A 21,086-nucleotide genomic window follows, 5' to 3' on the forward strand; every position below is an offset into this window, starting at 1 on the left:
AGAACATGATGCATGATTTTTGTGCTTTTAGCATTATGGTCTGCTATGCGCTTTAAATCTTCCCTAAGCCCAACTTGCTTGGCACGGGCCATTACCCCTCCTGGGGTTTCCATGAACCCAGAGATGACTGCCCCAGTGCACAACATCTCCCGCTGCCTCCTGGAAGAGCTGCAGAGCTGGAATGAGCAGTGAGACAGCCACAGCTGCCAGCAGAACAGGGCCCTTTATGATGTCATGGTGCCAGTTTCCAAGGCATCCCACTGTGACCTGCACAGTGTTCCGTGGGATGCAAACTAGCCTCATGCTTTCTTCTGCGGGCAGCCATTTTGTATTTTTCTGCCTCTGGGGGCGGCCATTTTGAAACCCCACTGCCAAGCTTCTATTGCCATGCACAGAAAATGGCGCTTGCAAGCTCCTAAAATCAAGACACCTGCCTTCCAGGAAAATAGATGCCACACATGCTGGGGGTGCTGCCATCACCTTTTAATCTTTTGTGATCTGCATCAACCCCCATTTGCACAACTTCTAACTACTTTGCCATGATCCCTTTAGATGTTGCAAAAACGTGTGGAATTGGAGCAAAATGCTGTAAAAATCAAGCTGGCATAACCTACTTTGACAGGTTCCACTTAGAAGGCTAGTGGAGGGGGCACTGGCACAATAGGTTGGATGTAGGGAACTTAAATGTTCTCCATGAAGCAAGTCTTACACCCAGGTAGACACTTCCCCTAGATGTAGACCTTTCATTCCAAAGCAAAAGTTTGACTTTTAACAGGATTAATAAAGACTGGTGTTTAGCAGACAGGGGCAAGCAGCCCAGGCTGATTCTACTTTGCATTGATAAAGCTGGGGGTGGGGACGTCTAGATTAAGACTTGCCCTGCCGCTATTATGCTCCAAAAACATATCTGTATGCAGGACTAAAGAAGACAGCCCTGTAATCCCATGCAAAAGAACATGATGCATGATTTTTGTGCTTTTAGCATTATGGTCTGCTATGCGCTTTAAATCTTCCCTAAGCCCAACTTGCTTGGCACGGGCCATTACCCCTCCTGGGGTTTCCATGAACCCAGAGATGACTGCCCCAGTGCACAACATCTCCCGCTGCCTCCTGGAAGAGCTGCAGAGCTGGAATGAGCAGTGAGACAGCCACAGCTGCCAGCAGAACAGGGCCCTTTATGATGTCATGGTGCCAGTTTCCAAGGCATCCCACTGTGACCTGCACAGTGTTCCGTGGGATGCAAACTAGCCTCATGCTTTCTTCTGCGGGCAGCCATTTTGTATTTTTCTGCCTCTGGGGGCGGCCATTTTGAAACCCCACTGCCAAGCTTCTATTGCCATGCACAGAAAATGGCGCTTGCAAGCTCCTAAAATCAAGACACCTGCCTTCCAGGAAAATAGATGCCACACATGCTGGGGGTGCTGCCATCACCTTTTAATCTTTTGTGATCTGCATCAACCCCCATTTGCACAACTTCTAACTACTTTGCCATGATCCCTTTAGATGTTGCAAAAACGTGTGGAATTGGAGCAAAATGCTGTAAAAATCAAGCTGGCATAACCTACTTTGACAGGTTCCACTTAGAAGGCTAGTGGAGGGGGCACTGGCACAATAGGTTGGATGTAGGGAACTTAAATGTTCTCCATGAAGCAAGTCTTACACCCAGGTAGACACTTCCCCTAGATGTAGACCTTTCATTCCAAAGCAAAAGTTTGACTTTTAACAGGATTAATAAAGACTGGTGTTTAGCAGACAGGGGCAAGCAGCCCAGGCTGATTCTACTTTGCATTGATAAAGCTGGGGGTGGGGACGTCTAGATTAAGACTTGCCCTGCCGCTATTATGCTCCAAAAACATATCTGTATGCAGGACTAAAGAAGACAGCCCTGTAATCCCATGCAAAAGAACATGATGCATGATTTTTGTGCTTTTAGCATTATGGTCTGCTATGCGCTTTAAATCTTCCCTAAGCCCAACTTGCTTGGCACGGGCCATTACCCCTCCTGGGGTTTCCATGAACCCAGAGATGACTGCCCCAGTGCACAACATCTCCCGCTGCCTCCTGGAAGAGCTGCAGAGCTGGAATGAGCAGTGAGACAGCCACAGCTGCCAGCAGAACAGGGCCCTTTATGATGTCATGGTGCCAGTTTCCAAGGCATCCCACTGTGACCTGCACAGTGTTCCGTGGGATGCAAACTAGCCTCATGCTTTCTTCTGCGGGCAGCCATTTTGTATTTTTCTGCCTCTGGGGGCGGCCATTTTGAAACCCCACTGCCAAGCTTCTATTGCCATGCACAGAAAATGGCGCTTGCAAGCTCCTAAAATCAAGACACCTGCCTTCCAGGAAAATAGATGCCACACATGCTGGTGGTGCTGCCATCACCTTTTAATCTTTTGTGATCTGCATCAACCCCCATTTGCACAACTTCTAACTACTTTGCCATGATCCCTTTAGATGTTGCAAAAACGTGTGGAATTGGAGCAAAATGCTGTAAAAATCAAGCTGGCATAACCTACTTTGACAGGTTCCACTTAGAAGGCTAGTGGAGGGGGCACTGGCACAATAGGTTGGATGTAGGGAACTTAAATGTTCTCCATGAAGCAAGTCTTACACCCAGGTAGACACTTCCCCTAGATGTAGACCTTTCATTCCAAAGCAAAAGTTTGACTTTTAACAGGATTAATAAAGACTGGTGTTTAGCAGACAGGGGCAAGCAGCCCAGGCTGATTCTACTTTGCATTGATAAAGCTGGGGGTGGGGACGTCTAGATTAAGACTTGCCCTGCCGCTATTATGCTCCAAAAACATATCTGTATGCAGGACTAAAGAAGACAGCCCTGTAATCCCATGCAAAAGAACATGATGCATGATTTTTGTGCTTTTAGCATTATGGTCTGCTATGCGCTTTAAATCTTCCCTAAGCCCAACTTGCTTGGCACGGGCCATTACCCCTCCTGGGGTTTCCATGAACCCAGAGATGACTGCCCCAGTGCACAACATCTCCCGCTGCCTCCTGGAAGAGCTGCAGAGCTGGAATGAGCAGTGAGACAGCCACAGTTGCCAGCAGAACAGGGCCCTTTATGATGTCATGGTGCCAGTTTCCAAGGCATCCCACTGTGACCTGCACAGTGTTCCGTGGGATGCAAACTAGCCTCATGCTTTCTTCTGCGGGCAGCCATTTTGTATTTTTCTGCCTCTGGGGGCGGCCATTTTGAAACCCCACTGCCAAGCTTCTATTGCCATGCACAGAAAATGGCGCTTGCAAGCTCCTAAAATCAAGACACCTGCCTTCCAGGAAAATAGATGCCACACATGCTGGGGGTGCTGCCATCACCTTTTAATCTTTTGTGATCTGCATCAACCCCCATTTGCACAACTTCTAACTACTTTGCCATGATCCCTTTAGATGTTGCAAAAACGTGTGGAATTGGAGCAAAATGCTGTAAAAATCAAGCTGGCATAACCTACTTTGACAGGTTCCACTTAGAAGGCTAGTGGAGGGGGGGGGGGCACTGGCACAATAGGTTGGATGTAGGGAACTTAAATGTTCTCCATGAAGCAAGTCTTACACCCAGGTAGACACTTCCCCTAGATGTAGACCTTTCATTCCAAAGCAAAAGTTTGACTTTTAACAGGATTAATAAAGACTGGTGTTTAGCAGACAGGGGCAAGCAGCCCAGGCTGATTCTACTTTGCATTGATAAAGCTGGGGGTGGGGACGTCTAGATTAAGACTTGCCCTGCCGCTATTATGCTCCAAAAACATATCTGTATGCAGGACTAAAGAAGACAGCCCTGTAATCCCATGCAAAAGAACATGATGCATGATTTTTGTGCTTTTAGCATTATGGTCTGCTATGCGCTTTAAATCTTCCCTAAGCCCAACTTGCTTGGCACGGGCCATTACCCCTCCTGGGGTTTCCATGAACCCAGAGATGACTGCCCCAGTGCACAACATCTCCCGCTGCCTCCTGGAAGAGCTGCAGAGCTGGAATGAGCAGTGAGACAGCCACAGCTGCCAGCAGAACAGGGCCCTTTATGATGTCATGGTGCCAGTTTCCAAGGCATCCCACTGTGACCTGCACAGTGTTCCGTGGGATGCAAACTAGCCTCATGCTTTCTTCTGCGGGCAGCCATTTTGTATTTTTCTGCCTCTGGGGGCGGCCATTTTGAAACCCCACTGCCAAGCTTCTATTGCCATGCACAGAAAATGGCGCTTGCAAGCTCCTAAAATCAAGACACCTGCCTTCCAGGAAAATAGATGCCACACATGCTGGGGGTGCTGCCATCACCTTTTAATCTTTTGTGATCTGCATCAACCCCCATTTGCACAACTTCTAACTACTTTGCCATGATCCCTTTAGATGTTGCAAAAACGTGTGGAATTGGAGCAAAATGCTGTAAAAATCAAGCTGGCATAACCTACTTTGACAGGTTCCACTTAGAAGGCTAGTGGAGGGGGGGGGGGGGGGCACTGGCACAATAGGTTGGATGTAGGGAACTTAAATGTTCTCCATGAAGCAAGTCTTACACCCAGGTAGACACTTCCCCTAGATGTAGACCTTTCATTCCAAAGCAAAAGTTTGACTTTTAACAGGATTAATAAAGACTGGTGTTTAGCAGACAGGGGCAAGCAGCCCAGGCTGATTCTACTTTGCATTGATAAAGCTGGGGGTGGGGACGTCTAGATTAAGACTTGCCCTGCCGCTATTATGCTCCAAAAACATATCTGTATGCAGGACTAAAGAAGACAGCCCTGTAATCCCATGCAAAAGAACATGATGCATGATTTTTGTGCTTTTAGCATTATGGTCTGCTATGCGCTTTAAATCTTCCCTAAGCCCAACTTGCTTGGCACGGGCCATTACCCCTCCTGGGGTTTCCATGAACCCAGAGATGACTGCCCCAGTGCACAACATCTCCCGCTGTCTCCTGGAAGAGCTGCAGAGCTGGAATGAGCAGTGAGACAGCCACAGCTGCCAGCAGAACAGGGCCCTTTATGATGTCATGGTGCCAGTTTCCAAGGCATCCCACTGTGACCTGCACAGTGTTCCGTGGGATGCAAACTAGCCTCATGCTTTCTTCTGCGGGCAGCCATTTTGTATTTTTCTGCCTCTGGGGGCGGCCATTTTGAAACCCCACTGCCAAGCTTCTATTGCCATGCACAGAAAATGGCGCTTGCAAGCTCCTAAAATCAAGACACCTGCCTTCCAGGAAAATAGATGCCACACATGCTAGGGGTGCTGCCATCACCTTTTAATCTTATGTGATCTGCATCAACCCCCATTTGCACAACTTCTAACTACTTTGCCATGATCCCTTTAGATGTTGCAAAAACGTGTGGAATTGGAGCAAAATGCTGTAAAAATCAAGCTGGCATAACCTACTTTGACAGGTTCCACTTAGAAGGCTAGTGGAGGGGGGGGGGGCACTGGCACAATAGGTTGGATGTAGGGAACTTAAATGTTCTCCATGAAGCAAGTCTTACACCCAGGTAGACACTTCCCCTAGATGTAGACCTTTCATTCCAAAGCAAAAGTTTGACTTTTAACAGGATTAATAAAGACTGGTGTTTAGCAGACAGGGGCAAGCAGCCCAGGCTGATTCTACTTTGCATTGATAAAGCTGGGGGTGGGGACGTCTAGATTAAGACTTGCCCTGCCGCTATTATGCTCCAAAAACATATCTGTATGCAGGACTAAAGAAGACAGCCCTGTAATCCCATGCAAAAGAACATGATGCATGATTTTTGTGCTTTTAGCATTATGGTCTGCTATGCGCTTTAAATCTTCCCTAAGCCCAACTTGCTTGGCACGGGCCATTACCCCTCCTGGGGTTTCCATGAACCCAGAGATGACTGCCCCAGTGCACAACATCTCCCGCTGCCTCCTGGAAGAGCTGCAGAGCTGGAATGAGCAGTGAGACAGCCACAGCTGCCAGCAGAACAGGGCCCTTTATGATGTCATGGTGCCAGTTTCCAAGGCATCCCACTGTGACCTGCACAGTGTTCCGTGGGATGCAAACTAGCCTCATGCTTTCTTCTGCGGGCAGCCATTTTGTATTTTTCTGCCTCTGGGGGCGGCCATTTTGAAACCCCACTGCCAAGCTTCTATTGCCATGCACAGAAAATGGCGCTTGCAAGCTCCTAAAATCAAGACACCTGCCTTCCAGGAAAATAGATGCCACACATGCTGGGGGTGCTGCCATCACCTTTTAATCTTTTGTGATCTGCATCAACCCCCATTTGCACAACTTCTAACTACTTTGCCATGATCCCTTTAGATGTTGCAAAAACGTGTGGAATTGGAGCAAAATGCTGTAAAAATCAAGCTGGCATAACCTACTTTGACAGGTTCCACTTAGAAGGCTAGTGGAGGGGGGGCACTGGCACAATAGGTTGGATGTAGGGAACTTAAATGTTCTCCATGAAGCAAGTCTTACACCCAGGTAGACACTTCCCCTAGATGTAGACCTTTCATTCCAAAGCAAAAGTTTGACTTTTAACAGGATTAATAAAGACTGGTGTTTAGCAGACAGGGGCAAGCAGCCCAGGCTGATTCTACTTTGCATTGATAAAGCTGGGGGTGGGGACGTCTAGATTAAGACTTGCCCTGCCGCTATTATGCTCCAAAAACATATCTGTATGCAGGACTAAAGAAGACAGCCCTGTAATCCCATGCAAAAGAACATGATGCATGATTTTTGTGCTTTTAGCATTATGGTCTGCTATGCGCTTTAAATCTTCCCTAAGCCCAACTTGCTTGGCACGGGCCATTACCCCTCCTGGGGTTTCCATGAACCCAGAGATGACTGCCCCAGTGCACAACATCTCCCGTTGCCTCCTGGAAGAGCTGCAGAGCTGGAATGAGCAGTGAGACAGCCACAGCTGCCAGCAGAACAGGGCCCTTTATGATGTCATGGTGCCAGTTTCCAAGGCATCCCACTGTGACCTGCACAGTGTTCCGTGGGATGCAAACTAGCCTCATGCTTTCTTCTGCGGGCAGCCATTTTGTATTTTTCTGCCTCTGGGGGCGGCCATTTTGAAACCCCACTGCCAAGCTTCTATTGCCATGCACAGAAAATGGCGCTTGCAAGCTCCTAAAATCAAGACACCTGCCTTCCAGGAAAATAGATGCCACACATGCTGGGGGTGCTGCCATCACCTTTTAATCTTTTGTGATCTGCATCAACCCCCATTTGCACAACTTCTAACTACTTTGCCATGATCCCTTTAGATGTTGCAAAAACGTGTGGAATTGGAGCAAAATGCTGTAAAAATCAAGCTGGCATAACCTACTTTGACAGGTTCCACTTAGAAGGCTAGGGGAGGGGGGGGGGCACTGGCACAATAGGTTGGATGTAGGGAACTTAAATGTTCTCCATGAAGCAAGTCTTACACCCAGGTAGACACTTCCCCTAGATGTAGACCTTTCATTCCAAAGCAAAAGTTTGACTTTTAACAGGATTAATAAAGACTGGTGTTTAGCAGACAGGGGCAAGCAGCCCAGGCTGATTCTACTTTGCATTGATAAAGCTGGGGGTGGGGACGTCTAGATTAAGACTTGCCCTGCCGCTATTATGCTCCAAAAACATATCTGTATGCAGGACTAAAGAAGACAGCCCTGTAATCCCATGCAAAAGAACATGATGCATGATTTTTGTGCTTTTAGCATTATGGTCTGCTATGCGCTTTAAATCTTCCCTAAGCCCAACTTGCTTGGCACGGGCCATTACCCCTCCTGGGGTTTCCATGAACCCAGAGATGACTGCCCCAGTGCACAACATCTCCCGCTGCCTCCTGGAAGAGCTGCAGAGCTGGAATGAGCAGTGAGACAGCCACAGCTGCCAGCAGAACAGGGCCCTTTATGATGTCATGGTGCCAGTTTCCAAGGCATCCCACTGTGACCTGCACAGTGTTCCGTGGGATGCAAACTAGCCTCATGCTTTCTTCTGCGGGCAGCCATTTTGTATTTTTCTGCCTCTGGGGGCGGCCATTTTGAAACCCCACTGCCAAGCTTCTATTGCCATGCACAGAAAATGGCGCTTGCAAGCTCCTAAAATCAAGACACCTGCCTTCCAGGAAAATAGATGCCACACATGCTGGGGGTGCTGCCATCACCTTTTAATCTTATGTGATCTGCATCAACCCCCATTTGCACAACTTCTAACTACTTTGCCATGATCCCTTTAGATGTTGCAAAAACGTGTGGAATTGGAGCAAAATGCTGTAAAAATCAAGCTGGCATAACCTACTTTGACAGGTTCCACTTAGAAGGCTAGTGGAGGGGGGGGGGGGGGGCACTGGCACAATAGGTTGGATGTAGGGAACTTAAATGTTCTCCATGAAGCAAGTCTTACACCCAGGTAGACACTTCCCCTAGATGTAGACCTTTCATTCCAAAGCAAAAGTTTGACTTTTAACAGGATTAATAAAGACTGGTGTTTAGCAGACAGGGGCAAGCAGCCCAGGCTGATTCTACTTTGCATTGATAAAGCTGGGGGTGGGGACGTCTAGATTAAGACTTGCCCTGCCGCTATTATGCTCCAAAAACATATCTGTATGCAGGACTAAAGAAGACAGCCCTGTAATCCCATGCAAAAGAACATGATGCATGATTTTTGTGCTTTTAGCATTATGGTCTGCTATGCGCTTTAAATCTTCCCTAAGCCCAACTTGCTTGGCACGGGCCATTACCCCTCCTGGGGTTTCCATGAACCCAGAGATGACTGCCCCAGTGCACAACATCTCCCGCTGCCTCCTGGAAGAGCTGCAGAGCTGGAATGAGCAGTGAGACAGCCACAGCTGCCAGCAGAACAGGGCCCTTTATGATGTCATGGTGCCAGTTTCCAAGGCATCCCACTGTGACCTGCACAGTGTTCCGTGGGATGCAAACTAGCCTCATGCTTTCTTCTGCGGGCAGCCATTTTGTATTTTTCTGCCTCTGGGGGCGGCCATTTTGAAACCCCACTGCCAAGCTTCTATTGCCATGCACAGAAAATGGCGCTTGCAAGCTCCTAAAATCAAGACACCTGCCTTCCAGGAAAATAGATGCCACACATGCTGGGGGTGCTGCCATCACCTTTTAATCTTTTGTGATCTGCATCAACCCCCATTTGCACAACTTCTAACTACTTTGCCATGATCCCTTTAGATGTTGCAAAAACGTGTGGAATTGGAGCAAAATGCTGTAAAAATCAAGCTGGCATAACCTACTTTGACAGGTTCCACTTAGAAGGCTAGTGGAGGGGGGGCACTGGCACAATAGGTTGGATGTAGGGAACTTAAATGTTCTCCATGAAGCAAGTCTTACACCCAGGTAGACACTTCCCCTAGATGTAGACCTTTCATTCCAAAGCAAAAGTTTGACTTTTAACAGGATTAATAAAGACTGGTGTTTAGCAGACAGGGGCAAGCAGCCCAGGCTGATTCTACTTTGCATTGATAAAGCTGGGGGTGGGGACGTCTAGATTAAGACTTGCCCTGCCGCTATTATGCTCCAAAAACATATCTGTATGCAGGACTAAAGAAGACAGCCCTGTAATCCCATGCAAAAGAACATGATGCATGATTTTTGTGCTTTTAGCATTATGGTCTGCTATGCGCTTTAAATCTTCCCTAAGCCCAACTTGCTTGGCACGGGCCATTACCCCTCCTGGGGTTTCCATGAACCCAGAGATGACTGCCCCAGTGCACAACATCTCCCGCTGCCTCCTGGAAGAGCTGCAGAGCTGGAATGAGCAGTGAGACAGCCACAGCTGCCAGCAGAACAGGGCCCTTTATGATGTCATGGTGCCAGTTTCCAAGGCATCCCACTGTGACCTGCACAGTGTTCCGTGGGATGCAAACTAGCCTCATGCTTTCTTCTGCGGGCAGCCATTTTGTATTTTTCTGCCTCTGGGGGCGGCCATTTTGAAACCCCACTGCCAAGCTTCTATTGCCATGCACAGAAAATGGCGCTTGCAAGCTCCTAAAATCAAGACACCTGCCTTCCAGGAAAATAGATGCCACACATGCTGGGGGTGCTGCCATCACCTTTTAATCTTTTGTGATCTGCATCAACCCCCATTTGCACAACTTCTAACTACTTTGCCATGATCCCTTTAGATGTTGCAAAAACGTGTGGAATTGGAGCAAAATGCTGTAAAAATCAAGCTGGCATAACCTACTTTGACAGGTTCCACTTAGAAGGCTAGTGGAGGGGGGGCACTGGCACAATAGGTTGGATGTAGGGAACTTAAATGTTCTCCATGAAGCAAGTCTTACACCCAGGTAGACACTTCCCCTAGATGTAGACCTTTCATTCCAAAGCAAAAGTTTGACTTTTAACAGGATTAATAAAGACTGGTGTTTAGCAGACAGGGGCAAGCAGCCCAGGCTGATTCTACTTTGCATTGATAAAGCTGGGGGTGGGGACGTCTAGATTAAGACTTGCCCTGCCGCTATTATGCTCCAAAAACATATCTGTATGCAGGACTAAAGAAGACAGCCCTGTAATCCCATGCAAAAGAACATGATGCATGATTTTTGTGCTTTTAGCATTATGGTCTGCTATGCGCTTTAAATCTTCCCTAAGCCCAACTTGCTTGGCACGGGCCATTACCCCTCCTGGGGTTTCCATGAACCCAGAGATGACTGCCCCAGTGCACAACATCTCCCGCTGCCTCCTGGAAGAGCTGCAGAGCTGGAATGAGCAGTGAGACAGCCACAGCTGCCAGCAGAACAGGGCCCTTTATGATGTCATGGTGCCAGTTTCCAAGGCATCCCACTGTGACCTGCACAGTGTTCCGTGGGATGCAAACTAGCCTCATGCTTTCTTCTGCGGGCAGCCATTTTGTATTTTTCTGCCTCTGGGGGCGGCCATTTTGAAACCCCACTGCCAAGCTTCTATTGCCATGCACAGAAAATGGCGCTTGCAAGCTCCTAAAATCAAGACACCTGCCTTCCAGGAAAATAGATGCCACACATGCTGGGGGTGCTGCCATCACCTTTTAATCTTTTGTGATCTGCATCAACCCCCATTTGCACAACTTCTAACTACTTTGCCATGATCCCTTTAGATGTTGCAAAAACGTGTGGAATTGGAGCAAAATGCTGTAAAAATCAAGCTGGCATAACCTACTTTGACAGGTTCCACTTAGAAGGCTAGTGGAGGGGGGGGGGGCACTGGCACAATAGGTTGGATGTAGGGAACTTAAATGTTCTCCATGAAGCAAGTCTTACACCCAGGTAGACACTTCCCCTAGATGTAGACCTTTCATTCCAAAGCAAAAGTTTGACTTTTAACAGGATTAATAAAGACTGGTGTTTAGCAGACAGGGGCAAGCAGCCCAGGCTGATTCTACTTTGCATTGATAAAGCTGGGGGTGGGGACGTCTAGATTAAGACTTGCCCTGCCGCTATTATGCTCCAAAAACATATCTGTATGCAGGACTAAAGAAGACAGCCCTGTAATCCCATGCAAAAGAACATGATGCATGATTTTTGTGCTTTTAGCATTATGGTCTGCTATGCGCTTTAAATCTTCCCTAAGCCCAACTTGCTTGGCACGGGCCATTACCCCTCCTGGGGTTTCCATGAACCCAGAGATGACTGCCCCAGTGCACAACATCTCCCGCTGCCTCCTGGAAGAGCTGCAGAGCTGGAATGAGCAGTGAGACAGCCACAGCTGCCAGCAGAACAGGGCCCTTTATGATGTCATGGTGCCAGTTTCCAAGGCATCCCACTGTGACCTGCACAGTGTTCCGTGGGATGCAAACTAGCCTCATGCTTTCTTCTGCGGGCAGCCATTTTGTATTTTTCTGCCTCTGGGGGCGGCCATTTTGAAACCCCACTGCCAAGCTTCTATTGCCATGCACAGAAAATGGCGCTTGCAAGCTCCTAAAATCAAGACACCTGCCTTCCAGGAAAATAGATGCCACACATGCTGGGGGTGCTGCCATCACCTTTTAATCTTTTGTGATCTGCATCAACCCCCATTTGCACAACTTCTAACTACTTTGCCATGATCCCTTTAGATGTTGCAAAAACGTGTGGAATTGGAGCAAAATGCTGTAAAAATCAAGCTGGCATAACCTACTTTGACAGGTTCCACTTAGAAGGCTAGTGGAGGGGGGGGGGGGCACTGGCACAATAGGTTGGATGTAGGGAACTTAAATGTTCTCCATGAAGCAAGTCTTACACCCAGGTAGACACTTCCCCTAGATGTAGACCTTTCATTCCAAAGCAAAAGTTTGACTTTTAACAGGATTAATAAAGACTGGTGTTTAGCAGACAGGGGCAAGCAGCCCAGGCTGATTCTACTTTGCATTGATAAAGCTGGGGGTGGGGACGTCTAGATTAAGACTTGCCCTGCCGCTATTATGCTCCAAAAACATATCTGTATGCAGGACTAAAGAAGACAGCCCTGTAATCCCATGCAAAAGAACATGATGCATGATTTTTGTGCTTTTAGCATTATGGTCTGCTATGCGCTTTAAATCTTCCCTAAGCCCAACTTGCTTGGCACGGGCCATTACCCCTCCTGGGGTTTCCATGAACCCAGAGATGACTGCCCCAGTGCACAACATCTCCCGCTGCCTCCTGGAAGAGCTGCAGAGCTGGAATGAGCAGTGAGACAGCCACAGCTGCCAGCAGAACAGGGCCCTTTATGATGTCATGGTGCCAGTTTCCAAGGCATCCCACTGTGACCTGCACAGTGTTCCGTGGGATGCAAACTAGCCTCATGCTTTCTTCTGCGGGCAGCCATTTTGTATTTTTCTGCCTCTGGGGGCGGCCATTTTGAAACCCCACTGCCAAGCTTCTATTGCCATGCACAGAAAATGGCGCTTGCAAGCTCCTAAAATCAAGACACCTGCCTTCCAGGAAAATAGATGCCACACATGCTGGGGGTGCTGCCATCACCTTTTAATCTTTTGTGATCTGCATCAACCCCCATTTGCACAACTTCTAACTACTTTGCCATGATCCCTTTAGATGTTGCAAAAACGTGTGGAATTGGAGCAAAATGCTGTAAAAATCAAGCTGGCATAACCTACTTTGACAGGTTCCACTTAGAAGGCTAGTGGAGGGGGGGGGCACTGGCACAATAGGTTGGATGTAGGGAACTTAAATGTTCTCCATGAAGCAAGTCTTACACCCAGGTAGACACTTCCCCTAGATGTAGACCTTTCATTCCAAAGCAAAAGTTTGACTTTTAACAGGATTAATAAAGACTGGTGTTTAGCAGACAGGGGCAAGCAGCCCAGGCTGATTCTACTTTGCATTGATAAAGCTGGGGGTGGGGACGTCTAGATTAAGACTTGCCCTGCCGCTATTATGCTCCAAAAACATATCTGTATGCAGGACTAAAGAAGACAGCCCTGTAATCCCATGCAAAAGAACATGATGCATGATTTTTGTGCTTTTAGCATTATGGTCTGCTATGCGCTTTAAATCTTCCCTAAGCCCAACTTGCTTGGCACGGGCCATTACCCCTCCTGGGGTTTCCATGAACCCAGAGATGACTGCCCCAGTGCACAACATCTCCCGCTGCCTCCTGGAAGAGCTGCAGAGCTGGAATGAGCAGTGAGACAGCCACAGCTGCCAGCAGAACAGGGCCCTTTATGATGTCATGGTGCCAGTTTCCAAGGCATCCCACTGTGACCTGCACAGTGTTCCGTGGGATGCAAACTAGCCTCATGCTTTCTTCTGCGGGCAGCCATTTTGTATTTTTCTGCCTCTGGGGGCGGCCATTTTGAAACCCCACTGCCAAGCTTCTATTGCCATGCACAGAAAATGGCGCTTGCAAGCTCCTAAAATCAAGACACCTGCCTTCCAGGAAAATAGATGCCACACATGCTGGGGGTGCTGCCATCACCTTTTAATCTTTTGTGATCTGCATCAACCCCCATTTGCACAACTTCTAACTACTTTGCCATGATCCCTTTAGATGTTGCAAAAATGTGTGGAATTGGAGCAAAATGCTGTAAAAATCAAGCTGGCATAACCTACTTTGACAGGTTCCACTTAGAAGGCTAGTGGAGGGGGGGGGGGGGCACTGGCACAATAGGTTGGATGTAGGGAACTTAAATGTTCTCCATGAAGCAAGTCTTACACCCAGGTAGACACTTCCCCTAGATGTAGACCTTTCATTCCAAAGCAAAAGTTTGACTTTTAACAGGATTAATAAAGACTGGTGTTTAGCAGACAGGGGCAAGCAGCCCAGGCTGATTCTACTTTGCATTGATAAAGCTGGGGGTGGGGACGTCTAGATTAAGACTTGCCCTGCCGCTATTATGCTCCAAAAACATATCTGTATGCAGGACTAAAGAAGACAGCCCTGTAATCCCATGCAAAAGAACATGATGCATGATTTTTGTGCTTTTAGCATTATGGTCTGCTATGCGCTTTAAATCTTCCCTAAGCCCAACTTGCTTGGCACGGGCCATTACCCCTCCTGGGGTTTCCATGAACCCAGAGATGACTGCCCCAGTGCACAACATCTCCCGCTGCCTCCTGGAAGAGCTGCAGAGCTGGAATGAGCAGTGAGACAGCCACAGCTGCCAGCAGAACAGGGCCCTTTATGATGTCATGGTGCCAGTTTCCAAGGCATCCCACTGTGACCTGCACAGTGTTCCGTGGGATGCAAACTAGCCTCATGCTTTCTTCTGCGGGCAGCCATTTTGTATTTTTCTGCCTCTGGGGGCGGCCATTTTGAAACCCCACTGCCAAGCTTCTATTGCCATGCACAGAAAATGGCGCTTGCAAGCTCCTAAAATCAAGACACCTGCCTTCCAGGAAAATAGATGCCACACATGCTGGGGGTGCTGCCATCACCTTTTAATCTTTTGTGATCTGCATCAACCCCCATTTGCACAACTTCTAACTACTTTGCCATGATCCCTTTAGATGTTGCAAAAACGTGTGGAATTGGAGCAAAATGCTGTAAAAATCAAGCTGGCATAACCTACTTTGACAGGTTCCACTTAGAAGGCTAGGGGAGGGGGGGGGGGCACTGGCACAATAGGTTGGATGTAGGGAACTTAAATGTTCTCCATGAAGCAAGTCTTACACCCAGGTAGACACTTCCCCTAGATGTAGACCTTTCATTCCAAAGCAAAAGTTTGACTTTTAACGGGATTAATAAAGACTGGTGTTTAGCAGACAGGGGCAAGCAGCCCAGGCTGATTCTACTTTGCATTGATAAAGCTGGGGGTGGGGACGTCTAGATTAAGACTTGCCCTGCCGCTATTATGCTCCAAAAACATATCTGTATGCAGGACTAAAGAAGACAGCCCTGTAATCCCATGCAAAAGAACATGATGCATGATTTTTGTGCTTTTAGCATTATGGTCTGCTATGCGCTTTAAATCTTCCCTAAGCCCAACTTGCTTGGCACGGGCCATTACCCCTCCTGGGGTTTCCATGAACCCAGAGATGACTGCCCCAGTGCACAACATCTCCCGCTGCCTCCTGGAAGAGCTGCAGAGCTGGAATGAGCAGTGAGACAGCCACAGCTGCCAGCAGAACAGGGCCCTTTATGATGTCATGGTGCCAGTTTCCAAGGCATCCCACTGTGACCTGCACAGTGTTCCGTGGGATGCAAACTAGCCTCATGCTTTCTTCTGCGGGCAGCCATTTTGTATTTTTCTGCCTCTGGGGGCGGCCATTTTGAAACCCCACTGCCAAGCTTCTATTGCCATGCACAGAAAATGGCGCTTGCAAGCTCCTAAAATCAAGACACCTGCCTTCCAGGAAAATAGATGCCACACATGCTGGGGGTGCTGCCATCACCTTTTAATCTTTTGTGATCTGCATCAACCCCCATTTGCACAACTTCTAACTACTTTGCCATGATCCCTTTAGATGTTGCAAAAACGTGTGGAATTGGAGCAAAATGCTGTAAAAATCAAGCTGGCATAACCTACTTTGACAGGTTCCACTTAGAAGGCTAGTGGAGGGGGGCACTGGCACAATAGGTTGGATGTAGGGAACTTAAATGTTCTCCATGAAGCAAGTCTTACACCCAGGTAGACACTTCCCCTAGATGTAGACCTTTCATTCCAAAGCAAAAGTTTGACTTTTAACAGGATTAATAAAGACTGGTGTTTAGCAGACAGGGGCAAGCAGCCCAGGCTGATTCTACTTTGCATTGATAAAGCTGGGGGTGGGGACGTCTAGATTAAGACTTGCCCTGCCGCTATTATGCTCCAAAAACATATCTGTATGCAGGACTAAAGAAGACAGCCCTGTAATCCCATGCAAAAGAACATGATGCATGATTTTTGTGCTTTTAGCATTATGGTCTGCTATGCTCTTTAAATCTTCCCTAAGCCCAACTTGCTTGGCACGGGCCATTACCCCTCCTGGGGTTTCCATGAACCCAGAGATGACTGCCCCAGTGCACAACATCTCCCGCTGCCTCCTGGAAGAGCTGCAGAGCTGGAATGAGCAGTGAGACAGCCACAGCTGCCAGCAGAACAGGGCCCTTTATGATGTCATGGTGCCAGTTTCCAAGGCATCCCACTGTGACCTGCACAGTGTTCCGTGGGATGCAAACTAGCCTCATGCTTTCTTCTGCGGGCAGCCATTTTGTATTTTTCTGCCTCTGGGGGCGGCCATTTTGAAACCCCACTGCCAAGCTTCTATTGCCATGCACAGAAAATGGCGCTTGCAAGCTCCTAAAATCAAGACACCTGCCTTCCAGGAAAATAGATGCCACACATGCTGGGGGTGCTGCCATCACCTTTTAATCTTTTGTGATCTGCATCAACCCCCATTTGCACAACTTCTAACTACTTTGCCATGATCCCTTTAGATGTTGCAAAAACGTGTGGAATTGGAGCAAAATGCTGTAAAAATCAAGCTGGCATAACCTACTTTGACAGGTTCCACTTAGAAGGCTAGTGGAGGGGGGGGGGGGGCACTGGCACAATAGGTTGGATGTAGGGAACTTAAATGTTCTCCATGAAGCAAGTCTTACACCCAGGTAGACACTTCCCCTAGATGTAGACCTTTCATTCCAAAGCAAAAGTTTGACTTTTAACAGGATTAATAAAGACTGGTGTTTAGCAGACAGGGGCAAGCAGCCCAGGCTGATTCTACTTTGCATTGATAAAGCTGGGGGTGGGGACGTCTAGATTAAGACTTGCCCTGCCGCTATTATGCTCCAAAAACATATCTGTATGCAGGACTAAAGAAGACAGCCCTGTAATCCCATGCAAAAGAACATGATGCATGATTTTTGTGCTTTTAGCATTATGGTCTGCTATGCGCTTTAAATCTTCCCTAAGCCCAACTTGCTTGGCACGGGCCATTACCCCTCCTGGGGTTTCCATGAACCCAGAGATGACTGCCCCAGTGCACAACATCTCCCGCTGCCTCCTGGAAGAGCTGCAGAGCTGGAATGAGCAGTGAGACAGCCACAGCTGCCAGCAGAACAGGGCCCTTTATGATGTCATGGTGCCAGTTTCCAAGGCATCCCACTGTGACCTGCACAGTGTTCCGTGGGATGCAAACTAGCCTCATGCTTTCTTCTGCGGGCAGCCATTTTGTATTTTTCTGCCTCTGGGGGCGGCCATTTTGAAACCCCACTGCCAAGCTTCTATTGCCATGCACAGAAAATGGCGCTTGCAAGCTCCTAAAATCAAGACACCTGCCTTCCAGGAAAATAGATGCCACACATGCTGGGGGTGCTGCCATCACCTTTTAATCTTTTGTGATCTGCATCAACCCCCATTTGCACAACTTCTAACTACTTTGCCATGATCCCTTTAGATGTTGCAAAAACGTGTGGAATTGGAGCAAAATGCTGTAAAAATCAAGCTGGCATAACCTACTTTGACAGGTTCCACTTAGAAGGCTAGGGGAGGGGGGGGGGCACTGGCACAATAGGTTGGATGTAGGGAACTTAAATGTTCTCCATGAAGCAAGTCTTACACCCAGGTAGACACTTCCCCTAGATGTAGACCTTTCATTCCAAAGCAAAAGTTTGACTTTTAACGGGATTAATAAAGACTGGTGTTTAGCAGACAGGGGCAAGCAGCCCAGGCTGATTCTACTTTGCATTGATAAAGCTGGGGGTGGGGACGTCTAGATTAAGACTTGCCCTGCCGCTATTATGCTCCAAAAACATATCTGTATGCAGGACTAAAGAAGACAGCCCTGTAATCCCATGCAAAAGAACATGATGCATGATTTTTGTGCTTTTAGCATTATGGTCTGCTATGCGCTTTAAATCTTCCCTAAGCCCAACTTGCTTGGCACGGGCCATTACCCCTCCTGGGGTTTCCATGAACCCAGAGATGACTGCCCCAGTGCACAACATCTCCCGCTGCCTCCTGGAAGAGCTGCAGAGCTGGAATGAGCAGTGAGACAGCCACAGCTGCCAGCAGAACAGGGCCCTTTATGATGTCATGGTGCCAGTTTCCAAGGCATCCCACTGTGACCTGCACAGTGTTCCGTGGGATGCAAACTAGCCTCATGCTTTCTTCTGCGGGCAGCCATTTTGTATTTTTCTGCCTCTGGGGGCGGCCATTTTGAAACCCCACTGCCAAGCTTCTATTGCCATGCACAGAAAATGGCGCTTGCAAGCTCCTAAAATCAAGACACCTGCCTTCCAGGAAAATAGATGCCACACATGCTGGGGGTGCTGCCATCACCTTTTAATCTTTTGTGATCTGCATCAACCCCCATTTGCACAACTTCTAACTACTTTGCCATGATCCCTTTAGATGTTGCAAAAACGTGTGGAATTGGAGCAAAATGCTGTAAAAATCAAGCTGGCATAACCTACTTTGACAGGTTCCACTTAGAAGGCTAGTGGAGGGGGGGGGGGCACTGGCACAATAGGTTGGATGTAGGGAACTTAAATGTTCTCCATGAAGCAAGTCTTACACCCAGGTAGACACTTCCCCTAGATGTAGACCTTTCATTCCAAAGCAAAAGTTTGACTTTTAACAGGATTAATAAAGACTGGTGTTTAGCAGACAGGGGCAAGCAGCCCAGGCTGATTCTACTTTGCATTGATAAAGCTGGGGGTGGGGACGTCTAGATTAAGACTTGCCCTGCCGCTATTATGCTCCAAAAACATATCTGTATGCAGGACTAAAGAAGACAGCCCTGTAATCCCATGCAAAAGAACATGATGCATGATTTTTGTGCTTTTAGCATTATGGTCTGCTATGCGCTTTAAATCTTCCCTAAGCCCAACTTGCTTGGCACGGGCCATTACCCCTCCTGGGGTTTCCATGAACCCAGAGATGACTGCCCCAGTGCACAACATCTCCCGCTGCCTCCTGGAAGAGCTGCAGAGCTGGAATGAGCAGTGAGACAGCCACAGCTGCCAGCAGAACAGGGCCCTTTATGATGTCATGGTGCCAGTTTCCAAGGCATCCCACTGTGACCTGCACAGTGTTCCGTGGGATGCAAACTAGCCTCATGCTTTCTTCTGCGGGCAGCCATTTTGTATTTTTCTGCCTCTGGGGGCGGCCATTTTGAAACCCCACTGCCAAGCTTCTATTGCCATGCACAGAAAATGGCGCTTGCAAGCTCCTAAAATCAAGACACCTGCCTTCCAGGAAAATAGATGCCACACATGCTGGGGGTGCTGCCATCACCTTTTAATCTTTTGTGATCTGCATCAACCCCCATTTGCACAACTTCTAACTACTTTGCCATGATCCCTTTAGATGTTGCAAAAACGTGTGGAATTGGAGCAAAATGCTGTAAAAATCAAGCTGGCATAACCTACTTTGACAGGTTCCACTTAGAAGGCTAGTGGAGGGGGGGGGGCACTGGCACAATAGGTTGGATGTAGGGAACTTAAATGTTCTCCATGAAGCAAGTCTTACACCCAGGTAGACACTTCCCCTAGATGTAGACCTTTCATTCCAAAGCAAAAGTTTGACTTTTAACAGGATTAATAAAGACTGGTGTTTAGCAGACAGGGGCAAGCAGCCCAGGCTGATTCTACTTTGCATTGATAAAGCTGGGGGTGGGGACGTATAGATTAAGACTTGCCCTGCCGCTATTATGCTCCAAAAACATATCTGTATGCAGGACTAAAGAAGACAGCCCTGTAATCCCATGCAAAAGAACATGATGCATGATTTTTGTGCTTTTAGCATTATGGTCTGCTATGCGCTTTAAATCTTCCTAAGCCCAACTTGCTTGGCACGGGCCATTACCCCTCCTAGGGTTTCCATGAACCCAGAGATGACTGCCCCAGTGCACAACATCTCCCGCTGCCTCCTGGAAGAGCTGCAGAGCTGGAATGAGCAGTGAGACAGCCACAGCTGCCAGCAGAACAGGGCCCTTTATGATGTCATGGTGCCAGTTTCCAAGGCATCCCACTGTGACCTGCACAGTGTTCCATGGGATGCAAACTAGCCTCATGCTTTCTTCTGCGGGCAGCCATTTTGTATTTTTCTGCCTCTGGGGGCGGCCATTTTGAAACCCCACTGCCAAGCTTCTATTGCCATGCACAGAAAATGGCGCTTGCAAGCTCCTAAAATCAAGACACCTGCCTTCCAGGAAAATAGATGCCACACATGCTGGGGGTGCTGCCATCACCTTTTAATCTTTTGTGATCTGCATCAACCCCCATTTGCACAACTTCTAACTACTTTGCCATGATCCCTTTAGATGTTGCAAAAACGTGTGGAATTGGAGCAAAATGCTGTAAAAATCAAGCTGGCATAACCTACTTTGACAGGTTCCACTTAGAAGGCTAGTGGAGGGGGGGGGGGGGCACTGGCACAATAGGTTGGATGTAGGGAACTTAAATGTTCTCCATGAAGCAAGTCTTACACCCAGGTAGACACTTCCCCTAGATGTAGACCTTTCATTCCAAAGCAAAAGTTTGACTTTTAACAGGATTAATAAAGACTGGTGTTTAGCAGACAGGGGCAAGCAGCCCAGGCTGATTCTACTTTGCATTGATAAAGCTGGGGGTGGGGACGTCTAGATTAAGACTTGCCCTGCCGCTATTATGCTCCAAAAACATATCTGTATGCAGGACTAAAGAAGACAGCCCTGTAATCCCATGCAAAAGAACATGATGCATGATTTTTGTGCTTTTAGCATTATGGTCTGCTATGCGCTTTAAAT

This window comes from Engystomops pustulosus, chromosome 3 (genome assembly GCF_040894005.1).
Source record: "Engystomops pustulosus chromosome 3, aEngPut4.maternal, whole genome shotgun sequence".
NCBI classification, from domain to species: domain Eukaryota; kingdom Metazoa; phylum Chordata; class Amphibia; order Anura; family Leptodactylidae; genus Engystomops; species Engystomops pustulosus.